General features: G+C 58.2%; 1 protein-coding gene across 1 annotated transcript in view; it reads right to left on the bottom strand.

The window, feature by feature from the left end:
- Positions 1-19,173, bottom strand: part of KIRREL1 (kirre like nephrin family adhesion molecule 1) — a 113,221-nt gene that overhangs the window by 79,637 nt on the left and 14,411 nt on the right. The gene's annotated exons all lie outside the window — the stretch shown is intronic.

Raw genomic sequence — 19,173 nt, 5'->3', positions numbered from 1 at the left:
CCCCCGCCGCCCCCGCTGCTCTCTCTTTCTTTCAAAACTAAATAAATGTTAAAAAATTTTAAAAAAACAATAAAGTTTGAGAAGAAAGCCGACATTGGGTGAGGTGGGGGTAGGGGTTACTGGGCAAGCAAGGAAAGAGAACAAGGACTGGAGAAGTAAATCGAGATTGGATGAAAGTTAATATATTTGATACATGCCACAAGCTCCTCAATGCGTATTCTGAGACCAATTGCAAGGCTAGCCTTGAGCTTCCAAGCAGCAAGTGCAAAAAGGAAAAATCCAAAATCAGTGACACAATGTGCAGTATGCATAAAATAAAAACCATCTGACAGCTTAGGAAAAGCACCGCTACAGAACTTTTGCCAGCGATCCTCATTAACGAATACCGTGATGTGTTGAACCCTATCCTGGGCAACATTCCTGTCATAAATACAATATGTTCAAGGGTTACTCCTTAGAACATTCTGCAGTGCAGGCTCGTGGCACGGGGCCAAATGCTCAGCTCAGTGAAGGCAATTCTTTGAGAAGCCAAAGCCATTCAGTCTCGGTTTAACGCTCTCTGAGGGTCTGGCTCAATCTAAGGATAAAATTTTGAGTGTCGGGAGGCACGGACCGGAAGAGGTTCATCACAGAGAGGAGCTGCAGACAGGAGATGGGGCTCTTTTGACTTCCATCTGGGCCTTGGGTTCCGAACTGCTTCTGTGGATGAGGAAGAACGAATACCACCTGCTCTGAGAGTCACTGCTTCTTGGGAGGCAGAACTGAGGATTAATGCCCTAAGGAGGTGGGGCGAGGGGCCAGCCAGCTGTTGTGATGTCTGGGGTGGGGGTGACGTGACCAAGTGAAACTCACTTACAAAACTACTTTGGCATTTAAAACAAAAAACAAAAAACATGTCTACAGAGCACACCTAACCCCCAAACACCAGCTCAGCAAGATGAAGCCTTGCTGGAGGAGCCCTGAGGGGCATTCGGGTCAGTAGCTGCGGCGACGCTCCCAGCTAGGACGGTCCCCCCTTCTGGAAGAAGAGTCCCAGGGACCCCGGCATCTCACACCTGGAGGGCGAGTGCCAACACAGAGGTCAGCCTGCTGGTGACGTCGGCACCCTTCACCCTCGAGATCACCAGAGGGAAGTCCACACGTTAGGTATCATATCTATCTAGTGAATCCAGAAATTCCTCCATGGATCTGACCAAAGTCCTCCGTGCTTCCCCTACGAGGCCGAGACCGTACTTTCCTAACAGCCGAGAAAGCCTGTCCAGCCTCATCTGGGGCTGGGACTGAGAAGGGCAGTCCCCTGCAGATGGAAGGAGGCTGGAGGGGTGGGGGGAAGGGTGCTCCTGGCCGCTTCCGGAGCCCCTGGGGTAAGGGAGGACCAGCTCCAGCTGCGGTGGAGCAGGGAGAGAGCGGGGCGGGCTGGAGTCTCGGGCAAGTCCCCCGACAATGGGCAGGAGTCTGGAACCTGCAGCCAGTTACTTAATTATGTCTGAATGGTTTTTGTTCCTGGCTTTAAACATTTACCCCTATTGGGTTTTCTCGGCTTCACCAGGCCTCTATCTCCTTTTCTTTGCGGTTGCCATGGCAACGACTGGGGCCTACAACCGCTCTCTGATTTTAAATAAAAGTTGAGGTTTCTGTCTCTTTGCCCTCCCCCTTCTCTCCTGGATGGATGAAGTTTCCCTCTCATCCCCGCCCCCCCCTTCACCTTCCTCTCTGCCCCACGCCCTCACCCAGCCGCTTCCTGATCATTACCTCTTCCCTCAATTCCTCTTTCCACCTGTCTCCTCCCTAAGCCCTCCCCAGGTCCACACCCTCCCCCCCAGGCTCCAGGCCTGGCAGAGGCCGGAGGGGGCCTGGGGACATGGGGATCCGGAAGCAGTCCAGAGAGGTGTCCCCAGTCCTCTCTGGGCCTCAGTGAGGAGGGGGTTCCTGACCTCATCACCCCTCCTCCCAGAAGGGACCCCCTGGTCTGTGCAGGGGGCAGTGGAGGAGGAGGCGTGTGCTGGGCCGTGGCAGAAACCGCACTCACCGCCCTGTGTGCGAGGGGCAGTGGGTCACCTTCCTTCCCCAGTCCTGGGTTTCACTAACTCAAATCCGTGATTTTCAAACCTGAGAAGTCTCAGCAGTTAAGGGGGTGGGGTAGGGGGAGCGGGGTGCTGGGCCTCCTGAGACCCGGTCAGCCCTGCCACCCAGCACCGCGGCCGGGACCGCGGGCTCTGCCGTCATCTGTCGTGGCCGAGACTCGGCAGTGCTTCTCAGGGAGCCTGGGGCTCCAGCCACTCCCTGCTCAGGGGCGGTCTGGGGGGCTCTGCGGTCACCTGCTGCCCCCTCACGAGCTCCAGCCCTGGATAAACAGGCAGACCACAGCCTGGGGGGACACCTAATCATCTGAGGTGGGCTGGGGACCCGACACTTCTTCTCCCTTGGCAACATCAGCCCCATCTTTACCGTCCGGGCTGTAGGTCACACTTAGGCATCTGGGCAACGGGAAGGATGGAGAAGTGTGTGGCATCTTAGAACCAGCTCGGGCTTGGGAGCTGAGCGGCTGTACCTCCAGGTCTATGCTGTGGGGCTCTTCCTCCAGTGAGCTCAGTGCTTCCCAAGTGCGGCATTTTAGCCCAGGGGGCACTTCCAGACATCCAGACACTTTTATTGTCACATCTGCGGGTGGGGAGTGCCACTGGCTTCCAGGGCACCGCAGGGCCTGAGCCTCAGTGTCCTCCCTGCAGATGAGCAGCGCGCACTCTCCCGGGCGCCTGAGCCAGGAGCTGGTCTGAGCACTGGGTGGGGGTGGGGGTGCATGACCCAGGCAAGAAGGCCGCCCCAAGGACATCACATTAACTTACACTCACAGACAGGGTTTATGAGTCTTAGGCTACGATCAGGGACAGGGACGTGTGTGAGGTCACACAGAGCCAGGAAGGACGCTGGATGGGAACACAGATCTCCTGACTACAAACCCAGAACGTTAGGATTCAGGTGTAAGTGCTGACATGCACGGCGTGCTTAATGCGTCCTGGACACCTCGCCAAGGGTCCAGGCGGGTGCTGTGACGCGGTGGGTGTCACGCCCACAGAGCAGGTTCACTCTTCTCTGGGGCAGGGGCGGGGTGGGGGGGGACGCCTGGCACTTGGCCTCGCTGGGCCTGGGCTCAGACCCGCCAGGGGCCTTGGGCGCCGTACACCAGCTCCCGGCCTCACAGCCAGATAAACCCCAGAAGGGCCCACGATGTGCCCACGAAGAGAGAAGCGGAAACCCCAGGTCACCGGGCCGCCATCTGAGATCAGCTCCGTCCAATGTACCCTGGGGCTCCCACTGCTTGTCACCATCCTGGGGACAGGGAGTGGGGACCACATGGGAACCACGGTCGTGACACCCAACGACTGAGGTCTGAGGGCAAGAGGGAGAAACAGCAGGTGGTGGGGAGAATGGAAAGCGCTGCCACAGATGCATGGAGAAATGGAGAACTCAGGGCCCTGGCTGGCCTTGTGGGTGGAGCGTGTGGCTCCTGATCTCCAGGGCCGTGAGTTCAAGCCCCACGATGAATGTGGAGCCTACTTAAAATTAAAATTAAAGAAAAAAAAATAGAGAGGTCGGAATCAGGGGCCTGGGCTGGGGGTGCTCAGAGAGAAGAGAGACACGGAGCACTGGAGGGGCCCAGACTAGGCCGATCAGCCCTAGTGCTGGGGGTGGGGGTGGGGCAGAAGGCGCCCAGGACCCCAGGCCTCTCACAGGGCAGAACCTGGCGCCGCCCCGAGTGCACAGAGCAGGCCCCGGGGCCCTCCCGGCATCCCCACTCCTCTGGAGCCTCTCGGGGGCTCAGCCCATCTCTTCAAATGGGCTCACGGAGGAGGAAAACAGACCCAGAAGCTTCTCTGAGGGCCCTGACCCTCGCCGCAGAGGAGGCCCAGGCAGGACTTATGAAAGAGGCTGGGGTTTGTTATTTGTTATTTTTGTTTTGTTTTTAACAAAACATCATGCAGGGCCTTGGGGAACTTGCAATCTGGCGGAAAACTGAAAGGTCAGTGCTTTAAATGGAGCCTGTGAAATGAGATAAAGAGGAGGTAAGTCAGGAAGGGTCCCCTGGAGGGGGGCGCCCTTCGGAGCCCCGGATGGGATGCGGGGAGGTGAGAAGCCCACCAGGGGAGGCCGGGGAGGCCTCGGGTCCTGCTCCCTGCTGCTGTCACGGCCCTGGTTTTCATTTTTCCCTTCCCCCACAGCCCGGCTCCGGTAGGGCTGAGATGATTAAAACCAAAAGAATTTTAAATGTCTGGAATTCACTTTTCCCCCCGCTGATGCCATTTGCTTTTTTTCCCCTCCATGTCCCTCCCTCCTTCGAACTTCTCCTCCTGGGAGAGCTGTTTGCCTCGCGTCTCTCTTCTGGCCCAGTTTGCAGAGAGGATTCCCAGTGCCCACCAGCCCACTTCGCTTTCGCTGTGGGGGAAGCGCAGGGTGGGGTGTCTCAGGCAGAGGGGAGGGAGGAGGGAAGGGTGGAGGGGCCTTGATCTCGCTGGCGAAAGTTCCCAGAAAAAGAAAAGAGAAGAAATAGCTTTCAGGGAAAGAAATCTGCCAAATGTTTACGTTCCCACAAGACTGTGCAAAATCTTTTCATAGACCGGAGCTGAAGTTCAGGGCGAAGCCGGAGCATGTTTGTTCAAGGAGAAACTCTTCAGACACGCACACCAGAGCACCCACAGCCCTGGTCCGGGGCCTCCCACCTCCCAGAGCAGCCACACGGCCCCCAGGAAAGCGGATGGTGCGCGCGCGGGGGTGGGGTGGGGGGTCACCGCCTGCTTTCCTACCCCAAGCCCAGACCAGGTCCAACAATGTGGGAAATGTGTGCTCCTGCCCCCGCCTCCCACACCCAGCTCCACCCTGCTATCTTGGGGTGTCCCAGCTCTGGCCTTCTGAAACCAAGCTGGAGACCCAGGGCCTCACTCCGGAAGAATCAGTCTTTTTGGTGAACTCCCACGGGATGGCCAAGAGCCGGAAGACTGTGCAGCCAGAAGGAATCTTGGAGATTAACCTTCTGACTTTGCGATAAGAAAGCAGGCCCAGGTCGCCGCCTAAGGTCACAACCAGGGCTAACCATTCACAGCTAGACTTGCAAGCCACTGCTGTTCCCATATTGCTGGGACACAGATATTCCTATCCTAACACCCAGGAAGCCAGAGCCTGGTCCGAAGGGGCGAGCCAAGGGTACCTGGGTGGTTCAGTCAGGAAATCAGATGATTTCTGCTGGGTCATGATCTCACGGTTTGCAGGTTTGAGCTCCACGTCAGGCTCTGCGCTGTGCATGTGAGGCCTGCTTGGAATTCTCTCTCTCCCTCTCTCTCTGGCCCTCCCCACCACTTTTCTTTCTCTCTCAAAATCAATAATAAAGCTTAAAAAAAAAACAACAAATAGACTTTCCATTAAAAAACAAAGAGGTGGCAAGCCATGTGAGACAGGCCACGTTTAACCCTTCGGCACAAGGCTGCGCTGCTGGCAGGGGCGGCCGCCTGAGGCCTGAAGGTCTGCAAGGGGGTGGGTCGGCCCTGTCCGGCGTCGGACCCCGAGAAGCTCTGAGCAGAAGCAGGCGCCAGCATGAGCACACATCAATTGGTGGAAAGAAAGCGGTCCAGCCTGGGCCACCACGAGGCTTTGCTCAAGAACACACCCCTGAAGGAGCAGAGGGTTGAAGGTGAAGGAAAGGACCCTCTCCTCTCCCTGGTCTATAAACAAAATGCCAGGTATGGGGCTCGGTGGCCCCCGGCAAGGTGCTTTCGTGTACTAATGCAGTGACAGGAACGGCAGCGGGAGTGGGATGCCAGCACCGGCTAACAGGGTCACATGCCCGGGACGGGGTCTGACGCAGGGCGCCCGCGAGCTTTTCGAGAGTCCCACTGGCCAAAGGAGCCAGGACCCGGGTTCCGTGATGCCTCCCAGGTCTGGCAACTAGTTCGAGGCACAAAAGGGGGAAGATCCAATGCATTTCATTCTAAAGACCAAGCACACGGTGCCGGGTGCCAGGCCGAAGGAAAGCTCCCTACAGAGAGGGAAAAACAGATGGGGGTCCTCTGCCACCTCCTGGCGGACCTGCGGGGGCCCCGGCCCGACACAGAGCGGACCCGCTTCATTCTAGAGTCCAGCCCCCGAGGGCAAGCTCCTGTGTCAAATCCACCCTCTCTGCTTATCTCTGGGGCGGAGCCTGAGCAAAGGAGGTGGGCAGCCGTGTGGACCCTCGCACAGAGGCCACACCGCTACAGGTGTGAATGCCACTTGGGCCCTTCCCTCCCCACCCACCAGATGGTTCCTCAGGGCCTAGTCGCTCCCATGGGGTCAAGCTGAGCCCCAGGCTGTGTGTCCCGCTCACCTGGAAACATACATTCCCAGGCCAAGACCTGGGTCCTGCTGGGATGGCCCCCTGGGCGGCCTTGGCCACCACCCCGCAGGTCGCTCAACCCACACAAGCCACAGGAATCACTTGTGGCCATCTCGTGCTCGTCACCACCTCTACCTATCCCACCCTGCCCTGCTCCACCCTGACCCCCACTGAACCCCTACCCCACCCTGTTGCACCCCTACCCCGCTATGCCCCTACCCTACCCCACCCGGGCAGGCTGAGGGAGTCAGCCATGCACAGGTCAGGGGGGCTGCATCGGGGACCAGGTAGGCTGTCCCCAGGGAGCACAATGGCCTCCCTGCCCTGGTGGAGCCCCCTCAAGGCCTGGGGCCCGGCTCCAACCGCTCCACGGGGCGCCCGCTGCTGAGAGGTCCCCGCTCTCCTCCCCAGGCCTCATCCCACCCACTGCCGCCCCCCTTCCTCGGCATGTCTCTCCCCTTCCTCCCACCCCTCTGCTGCCGGAGTGGAGCAGGAGGTTATGAAAATGAGCTGCGTGCCCAGGAGACTGTAATTATCTGCTAAGTGTGAAAGCCAGAGTGATTAATTAAGAGATAATAAAAAGGAAAGGAGGGCGAGAGGGGGCCTCAAGGCTTTGCTTTGATGATAGAACCTGAGGTGAGCCCAGCAATTAGGGGAATCTTTATCGAGAGTTAGCTATAATCCACAAATTATCAGGCACCAAATGCTTCAGGAGCAGGGCACATTTCACTCCTGCCGAGTGACAGACCCACAGACCCACAGATGGGGAGGACAGCAGGAGGAGGAGGCCGGGAGCACCCACAGGGAGGAGCCCTCGGCCGGCACCCAGGCCTGCCTCGAGGACCAGCCCCGGGCTGGCTCCCTGGGATGAGGGCAGCCACGCCCCCAGCACCAGCTCCTGTCCCCTGGGGCTCAGGCAGGAAGCAGCCCAGTCCTCAAGGGAGTGGGAGCTACTGAGGCAGGGTCCCCTCCCCGAGGTGCAGGCTGCTTGTGCTGTGGGCGTGTCAGCAGCCAGTGTGAATGCAGCAGGGCTCACACCTGACAAGGCAACACCCAGGCTCCCAGCTCCCCCAGCCTGCAGCCTGCAGCCTGCAGCCTCTGCCCTTCCAGAGAACCTTCCTAACTGACCCTCCAGCACCCGTATCTCTGTCTCTTCTTGCAGGTGTACAACAGGGCTCAACCCCCACCCACCCCCCCGGCCAGTTTTAGACAATCTTTGTATGTGTTTAGACCCTACTGTAATTAGCTATCCCAGAGCAGAAACCACGGCTCCTCCCTCAAGTTCAAGTTCAGAGCTAAGAGTCTGCACCTGTCTAATATGGCCCAGTATCCCAGGGAGATCTCCAAAGGCAGACACCTGATCCTTCCTTCTCTGCCCACGGGGCGTTCCCTCGGGGTCCTCCCAGGCTAGGCTGGGCTGAGGACATATGTCCCCATGTGAAGCCAAGAGGAAGCCACTCCCNGGGGGGGGCACTACCATGCCATCTCCCCTCCACATCCCACCGCAGCAGCAGATGCCTGGCCCCGTGGGGGTGAGGGGGCCCCCAGACCGCCAGCTAGAGACAGCAGGAAGGACGCCAGAGCCCTCCAGCCCCCAGCTGCTCCGAGCTGCAGAGAGGGGGCCACTAGACAGGCAGGGCACAGTGGCTCTGGCCTCTCGTCCCCACGACTGGGGACACCGGGAGACCAGCCTGGGTGCTTCGCTGGGAAGCAAGTCTGACCCCTGAAGAGACGGCCTGCTCAGCCTCACGTGGGGCCCCCGAGGCAAGGCAGTCTACCCTTGACTGCCCTGGGCTTGCTTCTCCGGCACAAGAGCCTTCTCCGGAGGTGACAAGATGAACTTTCCAGGGGAGGACGTCCTTTATCCACAGAGAGAATGCCGAACATTTGTTGTTATAGACCCTGTGAGACGGCTTTCCATGCGGGAGCAGGAAGGCTTCAGGTTAGACGCCAAGAGGAACTTCCCACCTGCCAGGGCCTATTAGCTACGAAAGCGAGCAAGCACAGGAGGCTCCTGCATCTCCTTTCTCCTCCACAAAGTACAGACCCTGCAGTCCAGGTGGGGTCAAGTGAGTCGGCCCGAAGAGAGACACCCTCAAGCTTCTTAAAGAATCATCTCTCCATTTTCATTCCCACCCCAGCTCTCTTGTTTGAGGAATGTGGTCTGCACTCACCCCCTTGTGCCCCAGCAATGGGCGGGGTGGTTTTGGGGGGAGAGAGGAGGAGGAAGGAGAAGCAGTTGGGATTCCCTAGACAGGAGGACTAAGCTTCACCCAGGGAATCGGAACTCTGAAGGCAGAGAGAGGTTCCCTCTCCTCTGGCCTGAGGCTCTTCCTCTTGGGCTGGGACTCTGCACATGGATACAGGCAGGCGGGAAAGAGTGTAGACTTGATACGTGGGCCCAGAAACCATCAAGTCTACTGAGAAACCGACCTACCCAGAGGTGGCCTCCATTGGCCCCAGTTATGCCTATGCATGACCCACCTTGCTTCCCAAATCACACTGCTCACTCATGACCCAGTGTTTGAGCCAAAGCCAAGAGGGTCAAGGTCTTGGCAGCATCCCTGTCACACTGTTTCCCCCAAATCTCCACCAAACCACAAGCTAGATTGTGAGGATGTGCTTCATTAAAGAAAAAAAAAAACAAACTGGAGTGGAAATGACTGACTGCCTCTGGCATGGAGGGCTTCCCACCAACACCCCGGCTGCGTGCTTTTCAACTTGCACCTGGCAGTGGCTGTCCAGGGCGGAGTGGGGGCGGCTGGGGACAGGTGAGGTGCAGGCAGGGGGCTGGGCAGCTCAGGGAGCCTTGGCAGGCACCATCCCTGTCCTGCCCCACAGCCTCCTTCCCTGAAACAAACCTATCAAAGCTCCTGAATCAATGACCCATCCAGGCTCTGTTACACAAGGAAGCAGGCTGACACATGAACTCATTCAGTTATCGGTGGAACCTCAAAGGCCTGTTTCCCCAGGGGAAAGCGTCTTCCAACACCTCCCAGAGAGGTCCCAGGACCAGCAGCACCAGCAGCAGCTGGGAGCTCGGTGCCCAGGCAGAAACTCCACCTTCCAAATCAGAATCCGCGCTTCATCAAGGTCCCCGCGTGTCCCGCAGGCGCGCCCAAGTCTGAGAATCCTTATAACACCGAGTTGAAGCCTTCTAGAGAAACAGGGGTGAGGACGATGGGCATGCTTTCTGGGCACTGCCCTAGGAGAGCTTTTCCAAGCCCAGCGGAGGGCTATCACTCCATTTCACAGATGCAGAAACTAAGGCTCACAAGTCCAAACCAGGGCGCCTTCCATCACGCTCCGCTGCGGCCTCGGAGCGGGCCTGCCGCACTGCGCCCCAGCCCGTGGCCTCAGGCATCTCGGTTCACCTGCCTTGGGACAGTGCCCGGGGGCTTGTCTGTATCTGGACTACTGTTTTGTTCTTCACTCATCCTCTTCCCTGCCTTCCTCAGATCTGCCTCGGATTGTGAGCTGTGAGAAGCAGGCACTGTGCAATATTAATAATAACAAGGGTTTATTGAGTATCTTTTATGTTCCAGGTTCTGCCCCCTAATACACAATTCCCTCAGTCCTCATGGCGCTATCGTGTCCATTGTGTGGATCAGCAAACTGAGGCTCCAGCCAAACTGGCTTGGTCCAGACCACACGGGTGGCCATCCCACAGACCCTCTGGTAAGGAAGGCCCAGAGCACTCCAGGAGGCTCACGCAATTCTAGGGTTGCATGGAAAGGGTCCAGTCTCCATGACCCGACCCTGGTGCACAAACTAAATCCCCTAGATAGGGTGCTGCAGCCTCACTCTCAATTTTCTGCATAAATGGAGAGTGGCAGTGGTGCAGATAATCCAGAAGTCATTTCAACTTGGCTTTGCAATGCATTAGATTTTTTTTTTTTTTTTTTTTGCGAAGTCAGATTTTCCTTTCTAATTATATTTGGCTCAAACTGACATTAAAATGAGTTTGCATTCCCACTTCACCCACCGCCTGGTGAGGGGCGACTTTCCAGATGTGTGCGGGGTGACAGGCACCGGAGTCTAATATCCGCAGGGCCCAGAGCAGCTGAGGAGGGGTGGATGTGGAGAGCTGGCGAACTGGCAGCCTTGACCACAAGTGTGCGCAGGGGGCAAGGGCACCCCGTCCGGCTGAGGGCGGCCGGTGGCAGGTTTCCAGGGAGGCTGGGTCGCAGGCACAGAGCAGCAGGCCAATAGCTCAGGGTCTGGGGTTAAAACCCAGGAGTCCCGCTGTCCTGATGAAAGTCCTTCTGGAGGATGAGGGTGCCCAGGTGGTGAAAACCTCAACCTTCCCTCAGGGGCTTCACCCTGCCAGCTTGTCCTTCCCGGGGTTTCCACTCCTTTGAAAATGCCTCTCCCCCCGCCCCCACCACCGCCCGACTCCCAGGTCCCTCTCTCTGCCCCCATCTGCCCATCTCAGCTCCTTTCCTATAATAACCTCCCAGTTAAGCGAATCGAATGGGAAGGAGCCGTTAAAAGCACCTCCTGGCTTGACAATGCTGGGTAATGGAGCGAGCAGGGCCCCAGGCTGTTCCTGGGAGAATTCGGGAAGGAGGGGAACAACTCGGCTAAGCTGATTACAAGGACAAAGTTAATTTCGAGATGAGCTCCGTCCGTGGGGGTGGGGGTGGGGAGGAGGACGCCGAACCTGGGAGGTGAGGAGATTTGGGGAAAGTGGGCTTCAGAGAAACAGCCTTTGTTCCTGGAAATCATAATCCTTGGGAGGGACCTCGGCTCCCTCCTTCAGATTCCTCGGCTCCTTCCATCCTTCCATCGGAGCAGGGAGGCACAATCAGGGATTGTCCGGGGCGCTGCATTCCAGAGGCTCCAGCCCCTGAGCCGCACATCTGTGGAGGCCGGCTGTCCCCTCCCCCCCGGGGCTGTCCCCTCCCCCGGCCAGGCTCCCAGCCGCCTGCCCCACAGTGAGACCTCAGCATTTTTCACATTCCTCCCTCACAACCTTGGTCATAGAGCATTGTCACTGTGTTTATCCTGGGACCCAGAGAGGCCCAAGGACAGGGACCACTCACCTCTCCATCCCCGGTGCCTAGGCGAGAGCCAGGCCCGGCCCAGCCATTAAAACAGCACTTTGCTTAGCTGCTCACCAGGCCCCCTCCCTGCTGGTGGGAACCTTCTTCAAAGGTTTCCATTTGATAAAAGGAGTTCATGGGCTCCCAGTGGTTTGACAATCTCTACGCTCAGCCCAAACACACACACACACACACACACACACACACACTCACACACATCTAAGGCCACCAGAGGAAGCAACCCCAGCCTGGCCCTCTGTTGCAAGCAGAAGGGTCCCCCAGACTCAGGACCCCACCGAGGCTCCCAGGAGACAGGCATATGGGGCCTCCTGACCCCACAGGGCTCTGGTCTGGGTTACCTCCACCGACCTCTGCCCCCACGCATCTCTATCTTAAACCTGAGGGCTCTGCTCGCCGTCTGGGAGGCTCCCCAACTCAGCTCACACATCTGAGACTTCCCAGGCCAGAACGGGAGTTTCCCCTGGGTTTCTGCTCACTTCTGCCTGGTCAAAACCCTGATTATCTGTCTGCTTCATTTACCTGAAGGGGCCGCCCCAGCAGGTGAGGAGTTTAAGACAAGGGGACGATTTGGTGAGGAATGAGTTGGGATCAGACTTAAACACAGGAGCCCCTGGCCCCATGCTTCCTAAAGGGCAGTCTCTGGCCTGGTTTTTCAAGGCATTCCGGGTCCGGTCCGCTCCGCTCTGGACCACCTTGCCTGCTTCCCCCACCCCAAATACCCAGCTGCAACGGTGCCTCCGCAGGTCTGGTGATGCTCTCCCTCTTCCTGCCTCATCCACATCCTGTCTGTCCTTGGACCCACCTCCCTGCTGGGGCCCTTCCTGGCCTCACACAGCTCTGACCTGCTGCTCTCCCGGCCACGCCCTGCCCTGCACCTGGAATCCTGGGCCACACATCTTACCTCCTGGAGGGGAGATGCCATATGATGTCATTTTTTTAATGTATTTATTTATTTTTGAGAGAGAGAGCATGAGCAGGGGAGGGGCAGAGAGAGAGGGAGACAGAGGATCGGAAGCAGGATCTCCCCTGATGGGGGGCTCAAACTCATGAACCATGAGGTCATGATCTGAGCTGAAATCAAGAGTCAGACACCTAACTGACCGAGTCACCCAGGCACCCCATGATGTCATCTGTTAAAAAATTTTCCATAATGCCTACCCAGTATGTTTTGGGTACAGTAATAAACATTTGCGGATTAAAAAAAAAAATTCTCCCCATTTTATGGAAAAGAAAACTGAGGCTGACTGAAGTTAGGTCATTTGCTCTTAAATACTGATGTGAGACCCTTAAGGGCAGGGCTAGGGTTTTACTGGTTTGCAACTCCGGTGTCTGGCCCAGGGCAGGCACACAACACATTTCTGCTGTGCGAAGAGACGGAGGGCCGAGGCGCACCATACGCGAGGGCGTGCTCCTCACCCGGCTGCAGGGGGAGATAAACTGCACGGAAGAACAGCACCAGACGCCAGAGTCCAGAAGAGTCTGCATCCCTCACCTGGCGTGCGGTGGGACAGCACTACTGCTGCCCCTTCTGTGTCACCCAGGCCCAGCTGCCTTCTGGGAAACACCCTCCCCCCACACTGTCCCAGAGCCAGCCTCCCCCCTCCCCCCAACAGGAATGAAGCCCCAGCGCTATTGGAATTTGCTAGGGAGTGCTAGAGATTTCCATCCCTGGATTGAAGACCCTTCATTCCTAGGAGGGTGGCTGGCTGCAAGGCCCATTTATTTCAATACGATCCCAATTTTGTTAAATGGGCTCAAGGAGGGCAGAGAGGAACGAGGCAGCAGTCCCCGGAGACTACAGAGGTTAATAAAAGTTGCTGGAAAAATTAAATGTGGAGGGAGGGAGAGAGTGGGAGCTCAGGGAGCCCGTGGGGGTGGGGAGGGGGGAGAGCCGGATGGGAGAAGCAACGCAACGTGAGGTCCGCGATGGCCTGGAGTTAGAGCAGCGTTTGTCCTGGGCACTCAGAGGACCTCAGCGGGGTCGCACGCAGGTGTCAGAGCTGGGGGCTGCAAGACGGAGGGGCCGGAGCCACAGGACCGGAATGGCGGGGTCCTGACGCGCTTGACCTTGCTTGGAGTGTGTGCATCTGTCACAGGGGACCCAGAGGACGCAGGATAGCTGAGCGCCTTCAAGGACTCGCAAGGCCCCCAGAACCGTGGCCGTGCCGCACGCCAGTGCTCTGCTGAATGGACAGGCCGGGGCAGAGACGGACAGACCCTGTCCACGCGCGTCTGGGGGCGAGAAGCGGGTCCAGGACGAGCGTACAGCGGGCGGGGTGCGTGTGCACACGTGCAGGCAGGCACACGGTGGCCGACAGCCTGAGTCCACAGACATCCAAAGTGCCCGTCATCAGGGGCTTTCTTCTGAGAATATTCCCAACCCCGCCCCAACTTCCCTGCTTGGGTCTGGGTTCTGTCACCCACCGGCTGCCTCGTCTCCGACAATCTGCTTAACTTCTAGGAGTTTTCTTCGTGCAGCTATCAAACGAGGACAGGAACTCCTACCTTAAACAGATTACTGTTGGTATTAAGTTAGTTACTAATACGTACAACACACAGTGGGTCTTCCACAAAAGTGAATGACCTTCTCCCTCACTTAGGGTGAACATTCTCTTTCCTGACACCGGAGACTGCCTTGGCCTTGGTCTCTCACATTTCAGGATCAGAGACGTCTCCACTAATGACCCCCCGGCCCCATACCCCCAGCCATTTCCAGGGCAGAGCCCCCTCCAAGGGACTGTCTAGTAAAATGGCCTGGCGGCTGGGGCAGGAGACCAGGCAGGAGCGGGTAGATCAGGAAGGGGCATGGCTTTCTCAGCTCCGGGGGAATGGAGAGGGGTCTCCCTACCCTCAGGGTGAATGAGCCCCCAGAAATCAGGGAGACGACGGAATTTGCCCCCAACCCTTCCCTTCAGCCCAGCTCCTGCTCACAGCAAGTCACTGAAGCTTTCGGTCTGTTTTCTCATCTACTCCGTGGAGAAACAATAACTAGCCTACTGTCATCATAGATGTTCATCGATCTCTATTAAATGAGATAGTACACGTGGGAATGTTGAAATTGGGAGGCACGACACAAATGCACAGTTAAAGACTCTCGAGGTAGGAGGCATGGCAAACCTCCTGATAGAGGGTACGCACGACCCCCACGGGATAAAACAGGGGAGCCATCTAAGCAGGCGGCGAGCTGGATGGAGGCCAGCCACCAGGAGAAGCCTGCCGGCCACCGTGGGTAGGAGGAGGGGAGGCCGCTTCCCCTCTGGGCTGCCCCAGCTCCAAGGGGTCCCCACACACGTGTGTGAGCGTGGAGGTGCCTGGCAGAGGGCGGGCTACGTAGCGACACAGAGAGAGTTTTAATCTGGGACCTAACACTGCAGGCATGGCCTTGAACAAGTTAATTAAACTCAGGTTTGGTCGCCTTATCTATAAAATTCGGCGGGTGGGGGGACATTAACTCACAACCAGACCCCAGGCTCTGTGCCTGCCGGAAAGGGCCTGGCTTGGAAGTGGGCTACCTGGGATCCCACCCTGGGCCCCCCGCGCCGTGCTCAGCCCTCGCCTCTGTGTGACCCTGAACCTCTCAGGAGTCAGCCTTGCACAGACCTACCTGCAAGGCTGTGTTCGATATCAGAAACAAACACTGGTCTGCAAAGCTTTGTATCCGCCAAGTAAAGTCCTTTTACAAAAGCCACATACGAACACCATCAGACCACCCAAGAAAAACCACTCAATACCAAAAAATGTGGAAAGACAGAATTTCGGAAAGAAGGGTTATTCTTAAAATGTGAACGAGTCGGGGCGCCTGGGTGGCTCAGTCGGTTAAGCGTCCGACTTTCGCTTAGGTCGTGATCTCGCGGTTCGTGGGTTCGAGCCCCGCGTCGGGCTCTGTGCTGACTGCCAGCTCAGAGCCTGGAGCCTGTTTCAGTCTGTGACTCCCTCTCTCTCTGACCCTCCCCTGCTCACGCTGTCTCTCTCTCTCTCCTAGAAATAAATAAAACATTTAAAAAAAACGTGAACGAGTCTACCTTTATGGGGCGCTCGCTCCTTCCTCCTGAGTTCCCATTCTACTGTGGACCAGGAAAGACCCTTTCCAGTCCAGCACCTGCCCCTGCAGCCATGTGGGAGAGGGGTGGGAGGAGAGAGGGGAAGGGAGAGGGGCGGGAGGGTGTGGGCTCCGAGGTCCGTGGAGTTCCCACAACTACCAGTAAGACACTTAACCTGTTAAACCTCAACTTCTCATCCACGATAGGGGGATAATTCCAGAGCTGACCTCAGGGGTTGTTGCACGGATTAAATTAGATAATACGTAGCAGGTAGTTAGCACAAGGGACCATAAATGATCTCTGTTATTCCCAGCCTCGGAAACGAGGCCGCCTCAGCCTACTGTCCGCTCCCCACTGCCCGCAAGAGCCCTGCATCCTTCTCCCTCGAAGGCCGGCCAGCCCCGCAGCTCTCTGAGATCTCTGGCCCGTGGAGGCCGCTGTCCCCTCCTGGGTCGGCCACGGCCCAGTCTTGTCCAGGAGAGGGGCAGTGGGAGCGAACACAGAGAGGCATACAGAGGAGCCCAAAGGAGGCACGGGCAGCCCGCCCACCGAGCACGGGCGTCCAGCCACCGAGCCCTGACGGCGAGCAGGACGGGGCACCACTGTCTGTGCCAGACGCCGGTCTGTGCTTGGCACCCACAGCATGTTTAACTGCCATGCGGACCCTCCGAGCCTGTGAGGCGCGAGTTCTAGCCTCGCGGTACCGCCGAGCAGAGTGAGGCCTGGAGAAGGCGCATACCTGGTTCAAGCTGACGTGACGCGCCCACCCAGCGGCCGAGCCTGCGATGTAACCACCGCTTCACGCTGCGTCTTTCGGACGCTGACACTTGCATCAAACCAATCAACTGATCAGATACTCAAGGGCACTCACCCAGTGCGTAGCTCTGTGTCAGAGACGGAAAGCTGGAGGAGAAAGGAAGACCTGGGCCCCGAGGGTCTGCAGGCCCAGAGGAGCTCCCATCGGACCCCTGGGCTCTCAAGACAAGGGGTGAGAGGAGAGGGGCAGGCAGCGCTGGCTTCCTCGCCCCTACCCTGCCTGAGAACCGAAGGCAGAGCAGGAACACCGGTGGGCAGCCTGGTGACCCGCAGAGGGTGGGGGCGAGCGAGGGCTCCAGGGTCCAGGGTAATGCCAAGCACAGAGCAGTGAGTGGGTTCACATCTTCCCTTGAGCTCCAAGTGAGTGGAAGGTGGGATCCAATCAAGGTCAGAGGGGGACCCGGCACCCTGATTTCTGCCTGTCTCCCCTGCCTCCTCGCCAGCCTCCAGGCCTGCTCTGGGCTGTGGGGGTGGCAGGGAGGCATCCCGGGGCCAGCGAGGGCGGGGAGGGGACGGCGGATTCCCCACTACTGCTCTTTCCAGACGCCTGTTGTCGCCAGGACGGAGCTGTGCTCGGGCCCTCGAATCCCAAGGACTCAGGAGGCTCCAGTCTCTTCCCTTTGCTCCTCACCCGCCTGCCAAGGTGGCTGGGGTGCCCTGGGGACCTCCGGGGGCTGGAGGGACCGACTTCTCTCCTACCTCCCCNGAGGCAGCCCCCGCCCCGAGCCAGCCTGTCAGCCCACATTGCTCTGATTAGCTATAATCTTTCTTTTTCAATTTCTCCTCCCCGAGACTGGGGAGCGAGAAAATCTCCCAGAAAATGAATAAATATTTCAATTTTCGGCGCAATCAGTCTGAGGAGCGGCGCATGATGGAAACGGGGGGAAGGATAATGGTTTTCATTTAGATAAGATACAGAAAATTATTTAGTGAAAAATGAAGATTGATGAAGCCCATTGAAATTCTTTAAAATACGATTTTTATTTCTCTGCCTGGGCTGAATCTCTCCTTACCCCCCACCCCTCAATAGGACTGCCTTCTGCTACCTTCTCCCCTTTCCTCCACCAGCCCCCTCCCACCCTACACCCCCTTCCCCCATTCCCTCTCCGCCTCCCCTAGTCCCTGTCCTGGACATCTTTCTTTCTAAGGATGGAGGCCAAGGAGAGGTCACCCACCCTGTGAGTACCCCAGTCTCCCCAAGTGCCCACTCCCTCCCTGCCTGCCCCCCCTTCCTCCCCCCAGGAACTGCCAGCAGTGACTTCCTCTCCCCTCTGTCCATTTTCCCCCTTCCTTTTCTTTGGCACCCCTCCCCCACACAAATACTTTGCACACTCTGTCGGGTCTCGCTTTCAGCCCAGTCAGAGGCGGGGAGTGGGAGCTCCGCTCACCCGACCCTCCCCCTGCCCAAGGGGGGAAAGGCACACAGCACACTCCTCTTTCCACCGTTTCTGTCCCCGATTCAATCCACATGTCTGTCCTGTTTGCTAACTGCACCTTTTGTTCCTTGAAGCTCATTTTGCTCCATATTGCTGACATGCTGGGGCTGCGGGAACGGGGAGAGGCCAGCTTGCCCCCAACTCGAGAGGGTAATGACCCAGCCACCCCCCCACCCGCGCCCCCCTAGCAGCCAGCCCAACAAAGTCAGAACTTCAGTCATCTTTCCAACTTTCTGCCAAGTGGTTGCTGGGCCTGCCAACCTCAGGGCCAGGCCTCCTTGCCCAGCACAGCCTCCCACCGCGCTCACACCCAGGATGCACACCCTTCCCGGGTCTCAGCCTGGTGCTGGGAGGCCTGGGGGGCCATACAGGGGTGCCGGATCAGGACCGGCCCTCCAGTAAGTCAGCCAGGCTTTGCCTTTGGAGCTGGGGAGGGGCCTGGTAAGGAGAGAAGGGGTCCAGCACAACACCCCACCCCTACACACACACACACACACACACACACACACACACACCCAGCCCCGGAAGGGAACCGAGAACAGGGCAAAGCCTGAGGCTGTTCGATGCAAGCCGACTTCACTCCACCTCCCCCATGATGCCGTCTGTACATCTCCATAGGTGTCTGCCTATATGAACGACTGTTCAAGTCTCTTTGTTTGCTGGAGGGCTGGTGTGTGCGGTAGGGTTTCAGCGCGTGTGTGCGTGTCCTTGTGAATGCCCGCCTGCACACGCGCGGCGTGTCTGGGTGAGTTTGGATGTGTTTGGGTGCATGGATGTGCAAGCCGGCTCGGGGGAGGGCTCTGTGTTCGCCAGGGTGTCAGTGTCTTTGTGTGTCTGTCTGTCTCCGCTCGGGAGATGCTGTGGGTGTATCTGTCTCAGCAAGTGAGTAGTCTGTCTCCGGCTCTATGACTGGTTTTTGGTGTTTGTGTGTCAGCTCCATTTTTGGATGGGGGCGGCGGGCTGGGCAGGATTAACTCTTAGAGCGAGACCCGGGAGGCGAGAGTGCACAGCCACAGACCCCGGTGCTGCCTGAGGCCGGGCCCTACAGCCCCCCCAGCCCCCAGCCCCAGGATACACTACCAGCCTCTCCTCTCCCAGCCTCTCCCCTGCCAGTTCCAAAGAAGCCGCGACATCAACACTTTCCCGACCCCGAGTGGGATGTGAACCCCCCCAGTGCCCCCCCCCCGCGGTATTTCAGGCCAGCCCCAAGCTGCCTTTGGAAGTCGGCTCCCCAGCCGGCGCCTCCGCGGGCAGGGGTCCCAGCAGACACCCCGGCAGCCCTCCCCTCCTCCAGAGGGGGCGGCCCAGGCAGTGTGGAGTTTCCCACCCCCCTCAGGGGCTGGTCTGGAGTCGGGATTCCCTTCACCACATCTTCGGGAGCCGGGTCCCCAGCTTTCCATGCACCTCCCACCCCAAATCTGAAATCCCACCCTCCCCCCCCATCCCCCCCG

This window comes from Crocuta crocuta, unplaced genomic scaffold (genome assembly GCF_008692635.1).
Source record: "Crocuta crocuta isolate KB4526 unplaced genomic scaffold, BGI_CrCroc_1.0 scaffold494, whole genome shotgun sequence".
NCBI lineage: Eukaryota > Metazoa > Chordata > Mammalia > Carnivora > Hyaenidae > Crocuta > Crocuta crocuta.
Note: the sequence above shows the minus strand (reverse complement) of the source record. Positions and strands in the feature narration are given on the sequence as shown.